The sequence below is a fragment of the Ursus arctos genome, unplaced genomic scaffold, assembly GCF_023065955.2.
Source record: "Ursus arctos isolate Adak ecotype North America unplaced genomic scaffold, UrsArc2.0 scaffold_10, whole genome shotgun sequence".
Classification (NCBI taxonomy): domain Eukaryota; kingdom Metazoa; phylum Chordata; class Mammalia; order Carnivora; family Ursidae; genus Ursus; species Ursus arctos.
The window spans coordinates 52,180,547-52,204,593 of record NW_026622764.1 but is presented as its reverse complement, the minus strand read 5'-3'; the positions used below and the strand labels follow the sequence as shown (position 1 = coordinate 52,204,593).

The 24,047-nt window shown below is 38.5% G+C and overlaps 1 protein-coding gene across 1 annotated transcript in view; it reads right to left on the bottom strand.

Moving 5' to 3' along the window:
• The window catches only part of LACC1 (laccase domain containing 1), a 153,892-nt gene that overhangs the window by 88,071 nt on the left and 41,774 nt on the right, over positions 1-24,047 (bottom strand). The window contains exon 9 of the transcript XR_003314433.4: positions 483-598. The gene's annotated coding sequence lies outside the window, so the exon portion shown is untranslated. The remainder of the gene's footprint in view (positions 1-482; positions 599-24,047) is intronic.

Here is a 24,047-nt window from a genome sequence, read left to right as displayed (position 1 = left end):
TCAGTCACTACACTAACAGGTTAATTCTACTTTTGTAAATTCTTGATGCTCTTGTGACCACTCCTCTCTATGTTTCTTATCTGTAAAAGTTCCTGTGCTCAGATTCTTCCTGAAGGTTCTGTTCAACATTAAAATCTGAATGAGGAGGACTCACAGTCCCTGTTCCCACACCTCCACAGCACAACAAAAATGAGATTAGCAGCATACTTGCATCAGCCACCCTAGTCCCTACAGAAGTGATTCTTAAAGGGGGGGTGGAATATGACATGTATTACCCTTTTAAGAATCCCAAAGAATTGGGATTCTATGGAAAAAATGCAGTTAACTTCAGAAATCATTTGTCTCCTTCTCACCTACTTTGTTTTCTGTGACTCTTTGCTTATACCTGTTGCCTGGGGCAGAAAATGAAAACATTTTCTTCTTCTACGAAAAACATCTTACAATTCCCATGATGAACTGCATATGTAGGAGGATATACCAACCTTAGCAGATTTCCGAAAGGGTCCTTGGCGGTCTCTCATCCACTCAATCAACATCAGCCATGGGCCAGACATAATGCAAAGCCACTGGAGGTAACTTCTGAAAAGAAGCTTAAGGTCTGATAGAATAAAGAGAAAGAGAGAGAAAGAATGTCAACATAGCAATACATTTGAGAAATAGGGAAGGTACAGTAATGCCTCTAATGAAGAAAATGATCTACACTGGGGGACTTAGAGAAAGTTCAGCGAATTAACCTTGGTGGAGAAGGATAAGTGGTGGTTTGCTAGGTATAGAAGGGGAGGGGACAACTCAGGCCGAGTGGGCAGTAAGTACAAGATGTGGCAGGAAAATCTACAACACATGTTGGGGGAACTTCCCAGAAATGTGCATTATTTTTCATAAAGACTGAGAAGAGTCCAGAAAAAAAGTAAGAAAGCCAAAAAAAAAAGAACATAAAAAAGAAAGAGAGAAAGAAAGAGAAGAAGGGATGGAGGGACGGAGGGAGGGAGAGAGGAAGGAAGGGAGGGAGGGAGGGGAGGGAGAAGGGACTTCCCAAGAACGACATTTTGATCAAGTATATTCATTTTCAATTGCTGCTGTAACAAATCACCACAAACTTGGTGGCTTAAAGAATACTAATTTATTATCTTTACAGTTCTGTACGTCAGAAGTCTGACAGAGGTGTCTTTAACCTTTAATACACCTGCAAAGTCCTTTTTGCCATTTAAGGCAACATATTCACAGGTTCCTAGAATTAGGGTTAGGACATCTTTGGGAGACAATAGTCTGCCTGCCACATGAAATGATGAAGGTTTACATCACTGTGGTGGGATGGGTCAACATCACACTCTCTCTTATGGGATGCCCTGTGAAGAGCACTGTTAGCAGCATTCCTGGGGTATGGCTGCCAAGAATGCATAGCCTGACTCTGAGCAGGAGGAACCACTGAACAGACCCAGGTTGAGGGACATTATACAGATGAATACAGAATTAAATGCAGATACAGAATTTAAAATATCAAGCCATAGAATACAGGAAAAGAGTCAGGACGTGTTCCAGAGAGAAGAAAATTAAAGAGATATAACAACTAAATGCAACACATAATTATGGATTGGGTCTTGCATCAGAAGAAAAAAGAGATTTGGGGAACAGTTGAGGAAATGTGAATGGGTCTGTGGTTTGAGGGGTTGTGTTGCATCCATATTAATTTCCTAATTCAGCGGCTTATATGGCAGAAATAGGAAAGTTTCCTTTTTTGAGGGTAGAGGTAGAAAATACACACTGGAGGGTCTAGAAATGATGGAGCATCATGTTTGCAACTTTCTCTCAAATGAGTCAGAAAAAGACTAATGATGATGGAGATATATATGCATGTGAGTGTGCATATGTGTGTGTATAGATATAGAGAGAAATGGGTAAAGTAGTAGAATGTCAATATGGGGATCTGGAGAAAGAAAATATGGTGGTCTTTCGGTTTGAAGTTATTTCAAAATAAATTATAAAAAATTTTGATGTAGGATTTATGTTTATTAAAATGGAAAAATGCCCATGATTTATTTTTTAAAGATTTTATTTATTTTTAAAGATTTTATTTATTTGAGAGAGCAAGAGTGAACGAGAGCAAGGTGAGGAGCAGAGGGAGAAGCAGACTCCCCGTAGAGCATGGAGCCTGAGGCGGGACTCGATCCCAGGATACCAGGATCATGACCTGAGCCAAAGGCAGACACTTAACCAACTGAGCCACTAGGCACCCACCCATGATTTATTTTATACATTATTCCATATGTTTATGGAATAAACAGGAGTAATCTCATTACCATAGAATTATAGATGATTGTTAACTTTCTCCTTACACTTCTCTGAATTACTGGACATTTTTATAGGCTTTTAAATTTTTCTAATCAGAAGGAAATAAAAGGCATTTATTTCCATTTTGAAATCAGTCTTTTAAAACTCCATAATTACAATTTCTTATTTGCAAAGCTTTTCAAGCCCCTTTGCTCATCACATATAGCAAGGTTAAAATTACACTATACAAACAAATACACCCATGCATAAAAGGTACTCATACTTATGAAAGGCTCAAATACATAGACGTGAAATCATCACTTAAAGTATACATTTCAATCATTTCTAAGCAACGACCTAAAGTTGTCATTATATATACTCAATTACATAATTAAAAGCCCAATTACATTAATAGTCCTAAGTCTTGTGAACCAACAGCTCAGAAGATTAAAATGAAATCCTGTGACATTTACATAACACTCTATAGTTAACAAAATGATTTCATTAAATCTTCAGCATCACATTGTTTGGCTGTATTGCAAGAATCCATCGATGCCTCACCTCAGACCTCTCCTCCTCCTTGTGAGACAGAAGCCAGCAAAGGCCTCCTCTCATGTGATGGAGCTCCACAGAGGGTATGAGTGACCAAACCAGTCAAGGTTGGGGAATATCAGGAATATGCCTCCACACATTAAAGATAACTGACTCTAAGTCCTCACTCCTCACCCTGAACTACGAACTCAGGCAGTCAGCCTGTGGTCATAATCACAGCCCAGGCTGTTTTCTGAATCATCCTCAGAGAAAGAGAGGAATCTGCTCAGAGATCTGCAGGCCTCCTGTTCACCATTAAGCTCTTATCTTCATTCATTAATCATAAGAAAGAGACCTTAAAACCCATGGATGTGGGGAAGTAGAATGTTAAAGAGAAGGAAATTAAAGTCTCCTAAACAGACTAAATGATGAAAGCGGGTTTTCCCCAAATCAAAAATCATTAGCAGATCAATACCCTTAAGTGATGCATATATACATATGAAGGTCAACCTCATTAATAATGAAGCATCTGCATCTCCAATTCTAGCTTGAAAGTGAAGCTGAGCAGTGCCTACTTTTGTAGAGATCTTATCTGGTTAGTCATTTAGTTTCCTTTGCAGGAGAAATTTTGTCTTTTGAGTATCCCACTAGTCCCTTACTTCTGAGTGACTTTCAGTGGGCTTTACCTCTTGGTCTCTCTTTCCACATCATGCTTTTTCATTAGTCCTGGCAGATCTGCATCATCTCTGAGAGAATCCCATCTTACTCCTTTGTTAGGGATCTGTGGTTTGTCATCAAGGGGGAAAGGAAGGACACACCACAGCATTTGAATAGAGTGGCAAGAGGAGCAAAAGTTGTTTCTGGATTATACCCTAGCATCCAGCCTGCTCACTAAACCAATCACACTGGTTGTAACTTGCCAGCAGATAGCAGGGCAGGAGTGAAACTGTTCTGCGTAAGAAGGGGGTGAAGATCGATACAGCAGGAGAGAGGTAGAGGAATATTCAGGAAAGTATAGGCAGGAGGCAAAAAGGCTAAGCACCAAGGAGGAAGAGAGGCAACAAAGATCAAGGAGAGAGAGGTGAGAGAAGAAAAATGTTTACTGGAGTATTTAATTAGAAACAGTCTTCTGGGGGCGCCTGGGTGGCACAGCGGTTAAAGCGTCTGCCTTCAGCTCAGGGCGTGATCCCGGCGTTATGGGATCGAGCCCCACATCAGGCTCCTCTGCTATGAGCCTGCTTCTTCCTCTCCCACTCCCCCTGCTTGTGTTCCCTCTCTCGCTGGCTGTCTCTATCTCTGTCGAATGAATAAATAAATAAAATCTTTAAAAAAAAAAAAAAAAAAAAAGAAACAGTCTTCTGGGTATGCCCATAATTCATCTTCTTTTACCCTCCCCCACTCCCTCCACAAAAATCCTAAGCGCTAAATGGATTACTACTGATCTCAGGCAAATGGACTTTTGTTTGCTCATCTCCCCTCTTCAACTCTGTTCCCACTCATCCATTCTTCACACAGCCACCAAAAGGCTATTTTTAAGACATAAAATGAGAGGGGCACATGGGTGGCTCAGTTAAGCCTCTGCCTTCAGCTTAGGTCATGATCTCAGGGTCCTGGGACAGAGCCCCGTGTCAGGGACTCCCTGCTTCTCCCTTTCCCTCTGCCCCCCGTGTCAGGGACTCCCTGCTTCTCCCTTTCCCTCTGCCCCCCCTCCCCCATCTCTCTCTCTCTCTCTTCCCCCATCTCTCTCTCTCTTCCTCAAATAAATAAATAAAATCTTTAAAAAAAAAGATATAAAATGAGACCACTAACTCCCCTGTCTAAAACACTTGATTTGTTTCTCACTGTACTGGTAATAAAAACTAAATTTCTGACCATGACCCCAAAAGTCCTATATGATCTGGGCCCTACATTTCTCCCTAGCCCCAAGTCATATCCCTTTTCCCCAACTCACTCTCCTTCAGCAGCTATAGATCCTTGTAGTCTCTTAAAGATGTGTGGTCCTAAAAGTGCTATTCTAAACCAGATAAACTGTGTTTACAAGGAAGCTACCTACAAACCTCAGGTCTTCCAGAAGCCCATGGAAAGGCTGAGATGTCAGTCAATGAGGAAGATTCTATTCTGACATCAGACCAACATTTGTTATTCTACAGTCAATATATGAGAAAACTAAATGGACAGCTGCCTAATTCTTCCCTGAGTGCCAGGATATCCCCATCATCACTCAAGTGAGGCTGCAAAGCTAGCCTCAGGCTCCTATAGTAATAGGATGTCATGGTTCATAATACAAGTTTGATTTAGACAAAAGTAGGTTTGAAACCTGACTTCACCACTGTGGCTGTACTACTGAGTCACTTAATTTTACTGAGCCTCAATTTTCTACACTAAAATGTGGTAATTAGTTGACTTTGTGAAAGTGAAATTAGAAAAAGCATAGAAAGCTCTTTGTCATAGTAAGCACTCAAGCACTGATGAATCCTGAACAGTGACTAAACAGAATTGCCATTTTGGCTTTCATTTTTGCTTTTACAAATCTCATAAAAGATGGGTTAGGCAAGGAAAGAGCCAGCAAAGCAGTCAACTTGTCATGGATTGGGATTTGTTAGACTTAGTCTGAAGCTTTGGGAATATCTGGTGCAGTACGGGGCACACAGTGAAGCAATGTTTCTCAAGTGAGGCATGTCAACCCCTGTATCAGAAACATTTGTCATGAGGCACATTCTTGAGATCCACCCAAGACTTTCATCCAGAACCCCTGAGGTTGAGAGCAGGAATGGACATTTTAAACAGGTTTCCTAGATGATTTTTTATTGCACATATACACTGACAACATGTAACTGGCGCTCAAACCAAAATTGACTGATTTATTGAACAATAGAATCTATAGTTCTGATCTCAGATGCACATGATTTCCATTTAGCTTTGCATCTTTTTAAAAAATCTTTCTCCAAAACATAAGCAATATGTTAGATTTTTTTTTAATGCAATGAACAAAAGGTCAAGGGTTGCTGGGATATTTATTTCAAAGCCCCAGAGACCTCCTCAACATTCCAAAAGCCCTCAATGGGCCTGTAAATTGAATATTACATAACCACATGCTTATTAAAATCCATTCTCCCAGAGACTTGCCTCCACAATGCAGGTTCTATCAGGTGGGGGCTTATAGTTCATTATAATATTAACATAGCAACCTCATGCAGCACTTTATCACTCTTACCACTTTATGTCTGTAATAAAGAGTCTGACTCCATTTTTTACTTCTGATTGCTGACAGCTTTGAAGCCACATCATTCCCCTCCTCCTTCTGCTCCATATTGGACAAGCTGATAAGAAAGTCTGGGTGCTTCCTCCTTTGGCACCAGCAGGAAGTTCAAACCATGCAAACCTCAGCACAGGGGAGGGAATACTCCCTCCAGCTGTATGCTCCAAACACCATAAAAATCCAAGTGGTCTCCCCTCTCTGTTCTCCTAAGCCACTTGTGGACCTGCTTGGGAGTTTGCCTTGTCTCCCTAAAAAGCCTCACTATGTGAGTAGTAAACCTTTTCATACCCTCTTAGTGTGTGTGTGGCATCATCAGTCTAGACATCCAAATCAAATTTTGCATGGTGAGAGGTCTATCTTGTAGCCGTAGAGTAACCTAAACAATCTGAAAAAGGGAAGTAGCCTTTTAATTCATCTCAGTGTCTGAAGTTTCCCTGTCCAGTCTGCATGTAACTGAGATATTCATCTCCCCAACATGCTGCTCTGATTTTGTCATTTCTGCACTTAAGGTTAGAATTAAAATTTTCAATCATTTCCCTGTAAAATCAAGGTCTAAAACCTTAGCCTGGCATCTAAAGCCCATAATTTTAACCCAATTTATCTTTCAATGCTTGTCTCCTGAACCATTTTTCAAAAATACCATTCTTTAGTGAAATAGTTGAATTACTGATTCCCAAAGGAATTTTAATCTCTGACTTGTATTGATAATTTCCCTTGTATGTCCTTTTCCACTGTTGTCTTAAAGTATTACTTATGTCTTATAATGTTATTTAAACTTTCAGTCTTCAATAATTTTCCTCTACAAGATTTTAAGAATCCAGGAACCTTCTTTGTTCCTCCCATAGGACTTAAGGCAAAGCCTGGCACATCATATGTCCTTAATGAATATTTATTCTTCTGATTTGATTTTATAAAGAGTCATACATCTACTCTAAGATTTCCCAGGGGTGAAAAATTAAAATAAAGGATAATTTCTGATGTGGACTTTTCATCCAAATTTTGTTTTAATCATGTATTACTTTATGGGATTGGATTTGGGAAAATATTTTTTAATGAAATGGATCTGTCCTTTAGTCTGTTGTGATAAGCAAACTTAAACTTTTCTCACAATTATTACTTATCAAGGATAACATTTACTTAAGCCGAATTATTAAATCAATTGCTTTGTTTCAAATGTACTTATTTTTACAGAAATATTTCTAATCACTCCTTTTAGTGCAGATTTGAATGATTCAAACAGCACTAGTGGGCATCTTATTGATAAAAAGTAAAACTTGATCTTTGCATGAGCATACACAACAGGGACTTGAGGCCCCTTCAAAAACCATTTCTCTTTTTAACTCCTCCATCTAGTCTCCCTTCCTGAGCAGATAATAATTCAAGAAGAAGGACTTGGGTAAAAACGGCTCTTTTAGTAACAACCTAGTCATATCAGTAAAGCTTTTATCCAAAGATATAAGATATAGCATGGCAACCAATGGAATTCTGAACTATTCATGGGAAGGTGAAGGAATATAAGTGGCTCACTTTTCCCCTAAAGTTGGTTAGCTACAAAGCAAAGGATGTCCAGCCTTCTATGATCTAGAAGCTACTTGAACAATATTATACCAATATCTTTTTCAAAATCCTACTATTAATATCCCCAAACAGTTTCTATTCTTGTTTATTAGATATTTTGTTCAATAAAAACATGTGTCTATTGACCCGCATACATAACCACCTGGGAGCTGGGTACTACAGATTAGAAAAGAAAAGGACTTCAGTAAGAAATGTTTTGAATCAGATACTAGGAATTTCTCAAATGTTTTTGAGAATCATATTACAGCTTGGATTGCCTATTTATCCTGTGCTTTTGTAAATGTGACACTGCTTAGGAACGTGACCACATGGGTCATAGCTTTGTAAGTACTGTATCACCTCCAAACTCTAAATTCCACAGTACTTTGTCAGTCTCTCTGCTACAATGTTAGTTTCCATTCACTAAAAAGTTCACTATACATACCCAACACTCAAGACATTCTTCAGTGTCCAGGCATTTCCCCAACTCACTCAACACTCTTCATATATCTCCTTCCCTCTAATTAAGTATAATTCCATTCATTTTCTTTTTTTTTTTTTTACTCACAAACTCCTACAAACAGGGTCACATGTCTGAAGTAATTCCCATTCAGCTACTCTCCACATTCTGCACCTTTACACACTCCATGTATTTGGTTAGTCCGAAAAATTTCAAGTTTCTGAAGTCTCCTTATAGGAGTTTTATGACTGTCCCTATTAGTTTATGTCTCTCAAACATACTTTGCCACATTTTCTTCCTATCTTTTAATTTTTCTGGCTGTGTAATATTGATCATAGCAGCATCTAAATCTAGCAATGAAAGACTGTCCCCTATAGATGGGAAATAAATCTTCATTCATGATGATGGAAGCTAATAAAGCAGTTGTCTGAAACAAGGCTGTGCAAGTCACAAATGATGGCATGTGAGCCACATGTTACTAAGCTCCCTCAATTGCCAAGATTTATTTCATTCCTTTAAAAAAAAATGCAGCCTAATTTTCCAGCTGCACAAAGCAAAGTGGGAAAAAAAATCACACATTAGTGTTAAGTTTCTCAAGAATGTGTATTTTTTGGAATTTAGCATCATCACCTATGACTTGTTGCAACACAAGCAACATTTATCTGTAAAATATGGAAATAATTCTGTGAAGACTCAAATTGTAAGTAGCGAATATTTAAAGTACACTCAAATGCTTGAAGAACTTCCTGTAAATAAAATCTGAATGTTCCATTGATATTCCAAATTAGGTTTCTCATCTTTGCAACAAATGAATAAAAGAATCATTCCTAAATAAAAACCATGTGTTCAACAGTGATTATATTCTGTTATTTCTTTTGTATTCACCCTGTAATAATCAAGCTAACAAATCCAGAGCAGCAGTTATACATTATAATGGTGCCACCTTCTTGGGATTTGATCCTAAATATGACCAGAGAAGTCAGCCCCCAAATGTCTCCTTGGCAATGATCCATCTTGGCTCCCATTCCATTCTGTCATATTCCCCAAAGAGACATGCTAAATATAAGCATTTTTCTTTATCAATTAGCTATTAGAACAACAGTAGGAAAAGTAGCATTTATTATTCCTGTCTCAGAGACTTCAAGAGCTGGTCGCTCTATTTTCAGGCAAGAGCTGATGGAATTTTTGAATACTGACTAACTAGCTTCCAGTTAAAATGTAAACTGAACAAGTATTTACTATTTCTCTCTAGAAATCTCACTAAGAAGGCAGTGAAGGTGTTAAGATACATACATCCACAAGCACAAAGAGAATGGAAAAAGAAATGACAATAAAATTTTGAAAGCTGAAAATCAGGTGGAAGAGTGGTTACTAACTTAGGAAACTAGAAAAAGCTCAGAAGTGGCTTGAGGTGGGGAAACCTCAAGGTAACTTCAGAAACAAACAGATGCATGTTCTAAAGCCACAGAAAGCACAGGTATTTGGGGTATCAATCACCTCTGAAAGTGGAGGTTAGAGTGAGGAAGAAAGCCAGAAACTTAGTTGATAATCTGTATAAGAAACAACCTCATAGATCTCCGCCCCCGCCAGCCTGTTCAGCCAAATGACCACTTCTTCTCCCACCGTGAAAGAAAACAAAAGGTTTGCTCATAGGAGAAATTGAACCAGAGAGGCTCCAGCTTCACTTTGCCGTGAGATACAAAAGAAATGTACTAAAAACAGGGAGAATAGATTAACTGTGAAACTTTTGAGAGGTGAACTTCCTCCACATCTGCCCCAGCCTCTTTTTCCACTTAGTCCCAGAAGCTGTCAGGAACTCATAACCTCAGGCATGAAAATGGAGGATTCATCTCTAGGGAACCTGAGCCAGCAGAAAGACACATTGATATTGATAGCTGGGATCCTCTAAGAAAACACCTCAGCTAGATTGTTTTTAAAATTTTAAAAAATATTTAATTTATTTGAGAGAGAGAGTGAGTGAGAGAGAGAGAACACAAGTGGGGGAGCAGCAGAGGGAGAGGGAGAAGCAGGCTCCCCATTGAGCAGGGAGCCTGATGCCAGGCTCAATCCCAGGACTCTGGGATCATGATTTGAGCTGAAGGCAGATGCCTAACCGACTGAACCACCGAGGTGCCCCAAGCCAGATTATTTTAGAGTGAAGCCCACTACTCAACAAGGTCCATCCGTTCATTCACTATTCATAATAATGAATAATAGTAGGAGAACTTAACACTCCACTCTCAGCAATAGACAGATCATCTGAGCAGAAGATCAATAAAGAAACAAGAGCTTTGAATGACACACTGGACCAGATGGACTTCATAGATATATACAGAACATTCCACCCTAAAACAACAGAATACTCATTCTTCCCCAATGCACATGGAACTTTCTCCAGAATAGATCACATACTGGGTCACAAATCAGGTCTTAAGTGATACCAAAAGATTGAGACTATTCCCTGCATATTCTTAGACCACAATGCTTTGAAACTGGAACCCAATCACAAGAAAAAATTTGGAAGGAATTCAAACACTTGGAAGCTAAAGACCATCCTGCTTAAGAATGTTTGGGTCAACCAGGAAATTAAAGAAGAACTTAAACAATTCATGGAAACCAATGAGAATGAAAACACATCAATCTAAAACCTATGGGATGCTGCAAAGGCAGTCCCATGGGGGAAATACTTAGCCATCCAAACCTCACTCAAAAAAATAGAAAAATCCCAAATATACAAGCTAACTTTACACTTTAAAGAACTGGAGAAAGAACAACAAATAAAGCCTAAGCCAAGCAGGAGAAGAGAAATAATAAATATTAGAGCAGAGATCAATGAATTAGAAACCAGAAATACAGTAGAGCAGATCAACAAAACTAGAAGCTGGTTCTTTGAAAGAATTAGTAAGATTGATAAACCGCTGGCCTGATTTATCCAAAAGAAAAGAGAAAGGACCCAAATTAATAAAATTATGAATGAAAGTGGAGAGATCATGACTAACACCAAGAAAATAAAAACAATTATTAGAAATTATTATCAACAACTATATGCCAATAACTTAAGCACCCTGGAAGAAATGGATACCTTCCTAGAAACCTATAAACTACCAAGACTGAAGCAGGAAGAAATTGACAATCTGAATAGACCAATAACCAGTAACAAAATTGAAGCAGTGATCAAAAACTTCCCAAAAAACAAGAGCCCAGGACCTGATGGATTCCCAGGGGAATTCTACTAAACATTCAAAGAAGAAATAATACCTATTCTCCTGAAGCTGTTTCAAAAAAAAGAAACAGAAGGAAAAGTCCCGAACTTATTCTATGAGGCCAGCATTACCTTGATCCCCAAACCAGGCAAAGACCCCATCAAAAAGGAGAATTACAGACCAATATCCCTGATGAATATGGATGCCAAAATTCTCTAGAAGATCCTAGCCAATAAGATCCAACAGTACAATAAAAGCATTATCCATCATGACCAGGTGGGATTTATTCCTGGGATGAAAGAGTGGTTCAACATTCACAAATCAATCAATGTGATAGTAGACATCAATAAAAAAAGAGACAAGAACCATATGGTCCTCTCAATTGATGCAGAAAAAGCGTTTGACAAAATACAGCATCCTTTCCTGATTAAAACTCTTCAGAGTGTAGGGATAGAGGGAACAGTCCTCAAATTCATAAAACACATCTATGAAAAACCCACAGCAAATATCATTCTCAATCAGGAACACGACAAGGATGCCCAATCTCACCACTATTGTTCAACATAGTACTAGAAGTCCTAGTAGCAACAGCAATCAGACAACAAAAAGAAATAGAAGGTGTCCAAATTCGCAAAGAAGAAATCAAACTCTCTCTCTTCACAGATGACATGACACATTATGTGGAAAACCTGAAAGACTCCATCCCCAAATTACTAGATCTCATATAGCAATTCAGTAATGTGGCAGGATACAAAATCACAGAAATCAGTTGTTTTCCTATATACTAAAAATGTAATTGTAGAAAGAGAAATTAGGGAATCGATTCCATTTAAATAGCACCAAAAACCACAAGATTCTTTGGAATAAACCTAACCAAAGATATAAAGGATCTATACTCTAGAAACTACAAAACACTTATGAAAGAAATTGAGGAAGACACAAAAAGATGGAAAAACATTCCATGCTCATGGATCAGAAGAATAAACATTGTCAAAATGTCTCTGCTGCCCAGAGCAATCTACACTTTCAATACCATCCTGATCAAAATACCAATGACATTTTTCAAAGAGCTGGAAGAAACAATCCTAAAATTTGTATGGAAACCAGAAAAGACCCTGAATTGCCAAGGAAAAGTTGAAAAAAGAAAAACAAAGCTGGGGGCATCATGTTGCCTTATTTCAAGCTATATTATAAAGCTGTGATCACCAAGACAACATGGTACTGGCACAAAAACAGACACATAGATGAGTGGAACAGAATAAAGAGCCCAGATGTGGACCCTCAACTCTATAGTCAACGAATCTTCCACAAAGTAGGAAAAAATATCCAATGGAAAAAAGACAGCCTCTTCAATAAATGATGCCGGGAAAATTGGACAGCTATAAACAGAAGAATGAAACTCGACCATTCTCATACACCATACACAAAGCTAAACTCTAAATGGATGAAAGACTTCAATGTGAGGCAGGAATCCATCAAAATCCTAGAGGAGAACATAGGCAATAACCTCTTCAACATCAGCCACAGCAACTTCTTTCAAGACATGTCTCCAAAAGCAATGGAAACAAAAGTGAAAATAAACTTTTGGGACTTCATCAAGATAAAAACCTTCTGCACAGCAAAGGAAACAGTCAACAAAACAGAGAGGCAACCCACAGAATGGGAGATGATACTTGCAAATAACACTACAGATAAAAGGCTGGTATCCAAGATCTATAAAGAATTTCTCAAACTCAACACCCAAAAAACAAATAATCAAGTCACAACATGGGCAGAAGACAATAACAGACACTTCTCCCAAGAAGTCATATGAATGGATAACAGACACATGAAAAAATGTTCAACATCATTAGCCATCAGGAATATTCAAATCAAAACCACATTGAGATACCACCTTATATCTGTTAGAATGGCAAAAATTAACAAGGCAAGAAACAACAAATGTTGGAGAGGATGTGGAGAAAGGGGAACCCTCTTACACTGTTGGTAGGAACCCAAGTTGGTACAGCCACTTTGGAAAACAATATGCAGGTTCCTCAAAAATTTAAAAATAGAGCTATTCTAGGACCTAGCAATTGCACTACTGCGTATTTACCCCTAAAGATACAGATGTAGTGAAAAGAAGGGGCAAATGCACCCCAATGTTCATAGCAGCAATGTCCACAATAGCCAAACTGTGGAAGGAGCTGAGATGCCCTTCAACAGATGAAATGGATAAAGAAGATGTGGTCCATAGATACAATAGAATATTACTCAGCCATCAGAGAGGATGAATACCCACCATTTGCATTGACATGGTTGGAACTGAAGGGGATTATGCTATGTGAAATAAGCAGAGAAAGACAATTCAAGCAGAGAAAGACAATTATCATATGGTTTCACTTATATGTGGAACATAAGGAATAGCATGGAGTACATTAGGAGAAGGAAGGGAAAAATGAAGGAGGGGAAATCAGAGGGGGAGATGAACCATGAGAGACTATGGGACTCTGGGAAACAAACTGAGGGTTTCAGAGGGGAGGGGAGTGGGGGGATGGGTTAGCCTGGTGATGGGTATTAAGGAGGGCAGGTATTGCAATGAGCACTGGCTGTTATATGCAAACAAGGAATCATGGAACACTACATCAAAAACTAATGAAGTACTGTATGGTGACTAACATAACATAGTAAAAAAAAAAGATTAAAGTAGTTTAAGAAAATCACTAATTATAAAACAAGAGATAGATAAATTTTATCTCAATTAAGAAATTCTATTAATCAAAGACTTAAAAGGCAAGTCACAGACTGGGAGAAGATGTTTACAACACAAATATCTGACAAAGGGATTGAATTTAGAATATATAAGTAACTATCAATCAATACTATAAAGGTAGACAACCCAAACTTTATCGGCAAAAGACTTGAGTAAGAACTTTATAAACGTGGATATCCACATGGGCAATAATTATTTGGGGAAAATGCTCAATTTCATTACTCATTAGACAAATACAAATGGAAACCAGAATGAATATCACTGTGCACTCACCAGAATGTCTAACATTTAAAAGACAGGTAATAGCAAAAGTTGGTGACGAAGGGGGGTGATGAAGGGAGGCAACATCTACCGTACATGTCACTAGCAGAAATTTAAATTGTATAACCACTTTGGAAAATTGTTTCAGTATCTATGACACAGTAATTCCACGCCTAGTAATACATACATTCAAGAGGAATAGATGCATACATCCACCAAAAGATGTATATGAGAATGTTCATAGCAAAATTATTCATTAAAGAGAAACACTGGAAAAAAAACAAATCTTCATCAGCAATGGAATAGATAAACTATGGTATTTTCCTACAGTGGGACACTAAGTAGCAATTAAAAAGAACAAACCAATATTAAAGGCAACAATGTGAATGAATCTAGCAGACATTATGTTGGGTGAAATAAACTAGACACAAATGAGTACATATGGCATGATTCCATTTATGTGAGGTGTGCAAGCAAGATAAAATTTTAGTAATACAAATTATAGTAATTATTCTGAGAACAGAAATAATGACTGGAAAGAAGCACAAGGAAGCCTTCTGAGATACTGGAAATATGCTGTATTTTGATCTGGCTTGTGGATCCTTAGGTATGCTCAAAAATAAAAATTCAATAACCTACACACCTGAGATTAATGCACATATATTTTTATACCTCAAAAGAAAACCAAAGTTTGTTTGGAGGACATCTTTTTAAGCTCCTTCACTTCACTCAGGGTCTCCCTGTCGCCACTACCCCTGGTTTCCAGTAACCCCTGTGTGCCCTCTTTACTCTTTGAGTCCAAGCTGAAACAGGTTCCCAATTGTTCAGTCCATGAGTTTTCCAGTGTCACAACATTGAACACCTTCTTCCCCCAACTACTCAGAAGTTAGAGTTTAACCATTTCAAGCTTAATGTTCCAGACATCCTGGCCTTCTATCAGCCCTAAGTAAAATGTCTGCTCTAGGAGAAAGTGCATAGACTATTTTTAAGACTTCATGCTGTCATCTTACTCCACATTCTAAGCTTGCTGAAGTCTTCTTCTTCACCCAAAGCCCGCCCCCCCACCAAAAAAAACAACAGAAAACTGGTGTGAGGGGTGACGGTAAATTAAAAAAAAAATTCTTTTCTGGTGGCATAAATTTCATTTTCTTTATCTTTTTGTAATTTTCATATTTTTTCTACCTTTTTCTTTCCTTTACACTAAATTCTTATTTCTTCTTTTCTCTCTATCTCTGTTATACTTTTTAAAAGACATGAAGAACTAGATAGTTCTAAAATAATTTTTTTAAATAAGTAGACTTTTTAGAGTAGTTTAGGCTTAGAGAAAAATTGATCAGAAAGTACTAGAGAGTCCCATATACCCCCTTTCCAAGACACCCATCTTTCCACCTAGTTTCCCTAATATTAACATCATGCATTGGTGTAGTACAATTGATGAAGCAATATTGATACAGTATTATTAACTAAAGCCCATAGTTTACATTAGGCTTCACCTTTTGTGGTGTACAGTTTTATGGTGTTTTAATTTTAAGCAGGCTCCATGCCCAGTGTGGGGCTTGAACTCATGACCCTGGGATCAGGAATCACGCTCTACCAACTGAGCCACCAGGTGCCCTTTATGGGTTTTGACATATGCATAATGTCATGGATCTAACATTACAGTATCATAGAATAGTCTCCCTACCCTAAAAATGCCCTGTATCCCCCCTGTTCATCTCCCTCCTCCTCCACTGCCCCCTCACCTCAAGCTTCTGGCAGCTTCTGATATTTTTGTTCTCTCTGTAGTTTTGCCTTTTTCAGAATGTCAAATAATTGGAATCATATAGGATATAGCCTTCAGACTGGCTTCTTTCACTTGCAATATGCTCTAAGCTCCTTCCATGTATTTTCGTGTCCTGATAGCACTTTTTACAAAATTATTGTTGGGTAATAGTTCATTGTTTGGACGTAACATAATTTGTTCACCCATTTGCCTATCGAATTACATCCTGGTTGCTTCCAATTTTGGCAAATATGAATAAGGTTGCTATAAAGAGTTGTGTGCATGTTTTTGTGGACATAAGTTTTCAATTCATTTGGGTAAATACCTGGGGTACAGGTCATATGGTAAGATTATGTTCAACTTTGTGATAGATAATTTTTTAAACATTCTAAATATAAAGAAATGAGGTACTTCTTCAGAACAGAACACTGGAAATGGCCTTTTTTCCATCACTACCTCAGTCCTACTTAATAATAGATCTCAGAATAGTTAATGTTTTCACATTTTAATCTACATTTCTTCTCTTGAAGGAGCCTCTAAACTCCTCCATAAAACAAGTCAGAATCAAGTGGATCTGGGTGGTGAGGAAGAGAACTAAAATGCTATAGAAAAAATTCCATTGGTAAGATTCTTTTTTTTTTCCCTTGGGTTTATGAGCTTTGAAATGAAGTAGGTCAAGCTTGACTCCAAAATCTACTTACTAGCTCCTCATTACTGTTACTTAACCTACCATAGCCTCAGTTTCCCATCCATAAAATGGTGATTAATGGCATAATGGCATTGGAGAAAGATTTGATGAAATGGCATATTCTAAGCACACAGAACAGAGCCAGGTATATGGGAGACCCTCAACAAAAGTTTATTTCCCGCTTTTGATTAAGACTACTTGAATACCACATTGTATTTTCCCTCCCCACCTCACTAGGGCAATAACAGTGGGACCTCTTGGGAGGCCAGGAAATCTCCTCTGATAAGACTTCCAAGTGAATTCTTGAAAAGATTTCTAAGGATGAGTGACAGTCTGTGGAAGTCATTAGAAGTAGGATGTAGGGGCGCCTGGGTGGCACAGCGGTTAAGCGTCTGCCTTCGGCTCAGGGCGTGATCCCGGCGTTATGAGATCGAGCCCCACATCGGGCTCCTCTGCTATGAGCCTGCTTCTTCCTCTCCCACTCCCCTTGCTTGTGTTCCCTCTCTCGCTGGCTGTCTCTATCTCTGTCAAATAAATAAATAAAATCTTTAAAAAAAAAAAAAAAAAGAAGTAGGATGGTAATAGGCCTTGGTAGTTCTCTTGATAGCTTTACTCCCTAATGCCTTTTAATGTATTACCCTCCCTGGAGTATTTGCATTTTAATTTAGGATTGCAGAAGATAATATGAAGAAATCAGTGCCTAGCTGAATTTTAATCAGTCTTGTGGTTGACTCCCATTACCCTGCGCCAAGAAATACCAGTCTTTTTGCAACACAGCCTAACTGGTCCACAGAATTTAACTCAGACTCTTCAAACAACAATGGAATGTGGGATCATTGTTGCTACACTACAAAGTTCAAATGAAAGGAACACAGTGTTGAGACTTCTTGGAGCCTTATGAAAACGAGACTGCTATTTTCTATGGATATGAGGGTAAAAATCACTTTTCACGGAAATATATCTATCTTTACATGTGTTAGTTCTACCTACCATAGGGAGTATCCAGTCAAAGTTAAGTGACTTCACAGAGATCAAAAGTGCTGAGATTTGCTGATCACATCTGGGATATGTCAGACTTCTTAGAACTAGCTCTGTGCTCTCAGTATCATAATAAATGATAGCTTCCTTTTTTCTCCCTAGATGATTACCAGGGGATTAACAGCTATTTAAATGCACCAATATTATGGCTTTCTGCAAGTCATAGATCCCAATATTCTTTCCCAAGATAATTTACCCTCCCAATTCTCAGGGTTATATTTGCATCATGGAGCCAGTGTTTCCCTTCCTCAAAAGAGGGCAGGACCCATGTCTTATTCGTCTGTGTACTTGGTAGCATGAACCTTTGTGTACACGGTGTTGACTATATATAGGCAAATGCCACAGCCTTATTGTAAAATAGGAAATTAAAGATGCAAATTCTCTCTTTACAATATGATTTGATTACCAACCCGGTAGTTAATAATTTGCATTTTACAATTTACAGGAACTATGTGGTAGTAGTAAAAATAATCACAGCAGACCCTGACATTCTTAATATATATGTCCTGAACATTTACAAACTCCTCAAATCACAGATTCCATTTATAGTATAGAATTTCTCCCATAAAGTTCAGTCAAGTATCACTAAAAACTTTTAATTGATCCCTTAAGAACTTTATAATTCTATAAATAGAAGACTAGACTCATTTATAAAGCTAACAGTATGAATTCTGTCTGGAAAATTTATTGAAATAGTTTGCGAATTGCCTTTCCTTATTTCCTTATGGAGCACATGGTAAAAATACTCATATCATGGACCCAAGCCACTGCCAACGTAGCACTCCTTCTCCATAATTTATCCCAAGCATCTATTTCTCTAGGTAAGCATCATCTATTTCTTAGATTGTTTAACTTTCTCTTCACACCATGACAACACTTTTTTTTAAAGATTTTATTTATGTATTTATTTATTCATTCATTCATTCATTCATTTTAGAGAGAGACTGAGGGAGGGAGGGGAGGAGCAGGGGGGTGGGAGAGAGAATCTCCCTGACTCAGTGCTCAATCCCATGACCACAAGATCATGACCTGAGCTGAAATCAAGAGTCAGAATTTTAATCAACAGAGCCACTCAGGTGCCCCACCAACACTGTTTTTATTCACTGGTTGGTTTTAGCTGTCTGTTTTGGGTTTTGTTTTTTTGTTTTTTTGTTTTTTTTTTTTCTGTTTCTTTGTTTAGCAAGAGCACATTCCATAAAATACAGACTTTCTTGCTTCACAAAAGGTGCATGGATGGGGAGATGAGTTAAGAACCATAAAGTCAAGCTGAGATGAGGATGTTTGGCATTGGATAGGCTCCACCTGAGGAATGTGACTCACTCCTGCCAACTATCCTACTCTCAGTATGTAGGATTCAATTGTGTACCTCGGCAAAATTCAAACTATTACCTTATGTGGACTACTGGAATTACTTAGCAATAGTCAAAACTGCAAATTTTAATTCTCTGAATGCCAAAAGGTCTTATAACGATTTTTAAAAATTCTAATATAATTCGTGAATATACAGCCTTTTTTGAGAGGGAGAGGGTGGTAAACTAAATTAGTGAGTCCTATTGTGAGTAAGGAACTGGGTTACTTGCCTTATGCTCTAGAGACATGACATCATTTAATTCTCCTAGAAACTTTATGAGGTAGATATATTATTTCTGGTTTTACAAGAAACTAACACTCTGAAAGATTTAAATTTGCCCAATATTATACAACTAATAATTGGCTGGGAAATCATTCAAAGCTGGGTCTGTCTGACACAACAATGCTATTTTCACTAGAACCTTTGTTGTTCAAAATGTCCACAGCATTAATATCACTGGAGGGTTGCTAAAAATGCAGATCTCTGAGAAATATAAACCAGTTTACAGATAATTCAGATTGAGGTCTGCCAAATCTCATGGGTGCCTAAGAAAGAATGGAAAACTAAGAAACTGAGGTACACAGGGATTGAAAGTGTTGACAGAGTTTAATTCACTACTTAATTATGTAATCTAACCTTTGAATTTGTTCCTTTCCTAGTTGTTGAATTTTGAATGAATGGGTTTAAAACTGATTATAATGGGGGCACCTGGGTGGCTAAGTCAGTTAAGTGTCTTCCTTTGGTTCAGGTCATGATATCAGGGTCCTGGGATCAAGCCCCATGTCAGGCTCCCTGTTCAGTGGGGAGTCTGCTCCTCCCTCTCACTATGCCCCTCCCCTCACTGCTGCTTGCACTCTCTCTCTCTCTTCTTTCTCAAATAAATAAATAAATAAAATCTTTAAAAATAAATAAAATAAAACTGATTATAATGCCTATCAAAATAACCAAAGATAATCTATGGAGTGTTATTTGAGGGAGAAATTTCACTGTCAGATTGGGAGTTTTGTGTATGTGTGTTTTTTCTTTTTTTCTTTTTTCTTTCTTTCTTTCTTTCTTTGTCTGTAACTCAAAGACAAAATATAAAGGTCTAAGGAAGTCACAACCCAATATTTCAAGGTCATTCTTTTTTTGTATGTCATCTGCAGAATAACAGATATTTGGGGGAAAGAAGAAAGAAAAAGAAAAGAAAGAAAAAAAGAACCAAACTCCATTGATACATATTCTGTCTTACTCCAATCTCAAATTATATTTTAAAGAAAACAAAAGGGGAAATTATATTATTTAAATTAATTTATTATGTAGATTTGTCAATTAGATGAAAAACTAGATGCTGGCTTATTGCCAGAGCCAAGTGGAACTGAGGTTAGATTTACATATAGTTACTTAGAGAAAAACACATTTAATATACTTAATATTTTATGTGTAGAACTATCTATATACCTGTGTACATTGACATATATAGATATATAAGGATATTTTAGATGCCAGCTGGTTTCCAGATAGTGAAGTTTATAAGATCCTATTGAAAACAATACTCTTCAGAGCCATGATTTTTTACTCAATTGTTAGGACCAGTCTATCCAAAACACAGTTTTAATAATGGCATGAGATATGTGGAAAATACAAGGAAGAAAGATCTATGCAAACAGCAAATGCCAAAATCAAACTGAAAACCCAAGGCATGCCAACCTCTACAAGGCATTACATGTGTACAGAAGTGAGCTGAAGCGGTCAGCCAGGCTCTATGAAACAGCTCTCAGCTCGGTTGTAAGGTCCAGGATAGGATTTTCTCATCTACCCTGTTCATTCTTTGGTTTCTACATGAACCTAAGTAAATACATTCTTTATCCAGACGGGTGTGTCTGCCTCCTGGTGTGGGTCTAGTTACTGGTTTTAGAGAGGAACTGAATATTGAAATTGGCCACGGAAATCTCGGTTTACATTGCCTTTGAGCCGCAGTCTTATTTGCTCAGGGAGAGGAGCTGGCTGCAGGGAAGAGGCACCTTCTCCCTCTGCTGCTGAATTTCAATGAACAGAATCAATCAGCTAAGTCAGGACACTGTAAGACCTGACAGGCTCTGGGCCTCCTCTGGGATGAGGCCAGACTGGAGATTTAAACCTGACACAGAACTTGTTAGATTTAATATTAAAGAAACATGAAGCAATGGCGTGTCCCCAGGAGGCTCTTACTCCTTGACATGAGAGTGGAAGTTATGGCCACATGGCCTTCTCTTTTCTGCCCTGTTGTCAGAGGCTACTCAGATATAAAAGATACCTTCTTTCTAAAAGACTTATGGAAACAATGTATAATAGTTGCTAGTTATATGTTTTACCAACATAATTAGCAAACAAATGCCATAGGTTATAAATTGGGAGTGTGTGAATTTCATTCTGTCCATAGCTTTCCTTTCCTTGAAACTTGAAAGCCAGTACATTCAGCTGCCAGAATAAATCAACCGCACATTTTGGAGGCTTAACTTCAGCACAGTCACCAGGCAAGTGAGATTCAAGGGTTTGCCACAGTCCCTGGTGTGTTTCTGGTTTCCCAGTTGTGCATTGCTTGGATAATGTTTAGTAGTGGTAACTCCTCCAGTGTTACTCCTCCCAAGGTGTCTCTGATTCCCCTCGATTTATTTCACCAACAAAAAAATCACATTTTTAGTCTGTCTGTATCTCTGAGCCAACTGAGAAAAGAGGGAACACAAAATAGCCCCCATTTCTTGTGAATTATCCAAACACATTGTCAGCAACTCTAAATCCTGCTCAAGATTGATTGCTCCTTTGGTTCCTTCTTGTGCTTTGGCCCTGCGCTTTGCTAACTGTGACTTTTGGCTCTGGTTCCTTTTGGGCTTCCTCCTCCTGGCTTCCACTTTGTCTCAGTAGCAGAACTTCCAGCTCTGACCATCAGCTGTGTCCTTGATCTGGTTTGTTGCATGTCCTTAAGGTCTCCTGTTCTCTTTTCCCCCATAGACCTGGGTGAGGTACTAAGGCCATTTCAAAATTCATGGCCTGGTTCTGATGGCATGTCCTGGAAAGGAAAAAGGAGACCAGAAAACCTTGTCTTCTAATGCTCTTTTCCTACCCTGAAAAACAGACTAAAAAATGTATTTTGCCCTTCTGGACTGCATAGGTATGTTATAAAGATTAATATCTGTGGAGCCTATGTGGATTAACGTGAAAAGCAGCCATGTAGAAGACTGCCAAGCTATTGCCTTGGCAACATCTCCACATTAGGAAGAAACCTTTAACGCAAACTGCAATTATAAACTAAGGGGACTGTTTTTGTTTTTATCAAGCTCATCAAACTCTGTATTTCCAGATGCCTCTTGTCTCCTTCAAATTAGCCATTGGGTAAAACTGTCACTTATTTCACTGATTTAAGCAAATAATCCCTGCTCAAAAAATTTGTTTGGAATGACCTTTCGGCATTCCCTTTAGGCCTGGTGGCACATTTTTTTTCAAATATCCTTAATAGTAAAATGTCTTCATCCTATTAGAGTAGCCCTGAAAGTGCCAAATGTAGGTGGAAAGTTAGCCATTAATCTAGGAAACATTAGAGAGAGAGAGAGAGAGAGAGAGAGAGAGAGATGGAGAGAGAAAATAGACTCTATCTATAACTATAACCATATATAGAGAGAGACCTGATTCTAAAGTAATAAGGTGGATGTGTGTGTAGACATGCATGCACGTGGGAGGTGGGAGGTGAGTGTGTGTATGAAAGAGAGAAAGAGAGAGAACATCCTAGGTTTGTTGGTAGGGTAGTGACTTTATGTTTCACTGAACAAAGAAAGCAAATCTAACAGACCATGCATGCTACAACTTCCACCCCAGCAGGAAAATTTCTCAGCTCCAGTCTTGATTGGAAGCACACACACACACAAAATTATTATTTTTTTGAAATAGGTAATGCTGTCAGCTAGAAGGCAAAAGGTCCCTGGGGCACACCACGGGAACATCGTTTCCGCACCTGGGATTCATATAGCCTTGTCATCATCTCCCATCTCTGCTGCTACAGAAGACCAGCCAACAGGACTAAACGTGCAGACTTGTGAATGTCTTCAGTTGGATTTTTGAAGAAAATGTTACTTTGCAAACTGTCAGTCTGCCCCTAAAATGCAAGCTCCCCCTCTCCCTAACCTCTCGTTTTTCCACTGCTGCTAGTCTCTATTCCCATTATTCCTTCCCTCAGGGCTCTCTCTACCTTCATAAAGATAAGCAATTATTTTCAGCTTCAAAAAGGATGCTGCCCCTTAGGGTCTTTGCAAATGTAATAAATCTGGGAAAGGTGGATGATTTACAGATCAACAGCTACCTGGCAGATACTGTGCGATATTCTGCTGTCGACACCAAGGGACTGATAAGCATGGTTTTGCTAGCCACAGAAAATCTGTAAGAAAAAAAGAGGAATCAAAGCTTTTCCTCTCCTCTTACAAAATCCGGTTGCTTCTTTCCGTCCCATTGGCAGATAATTCCATTTTTAGATGCCTACAGAAGAGACAGAAACATTCTTACTTTGTAAGTTCTGGTATTTCCTAACTCATACTGTATATGATTCTTGATCAACATTAACAACGGATGGAATTCCTGGGTTTGTAATATTTCCTGGAGCCACAGGTCAGTGTGTGTGTTGGGAAGGTTGGGGTTCTGTCTGTCAGATTCTACTGAGGACCACTTGAAGCTAAGTCAGGACATGGGAACTCAGTTGTTGTTGTTGTTTTTTTTAAAGATTTTATTTATTTATTTGAAGAGGGAGAGAGAGGGAGAGAGAGTAAGAGTACAAGAGCATGGGGAGGGAGAAGCCCATTGATGAGCAGGAAGCCCATCAAGGGGACACTGGGCTCGATCCCAGGATGCTGGGATCAAGAGCTGAGCCCAAGGCAGATGCTTAACCAACTGAGCCACCCAGGTTCCCCGGGA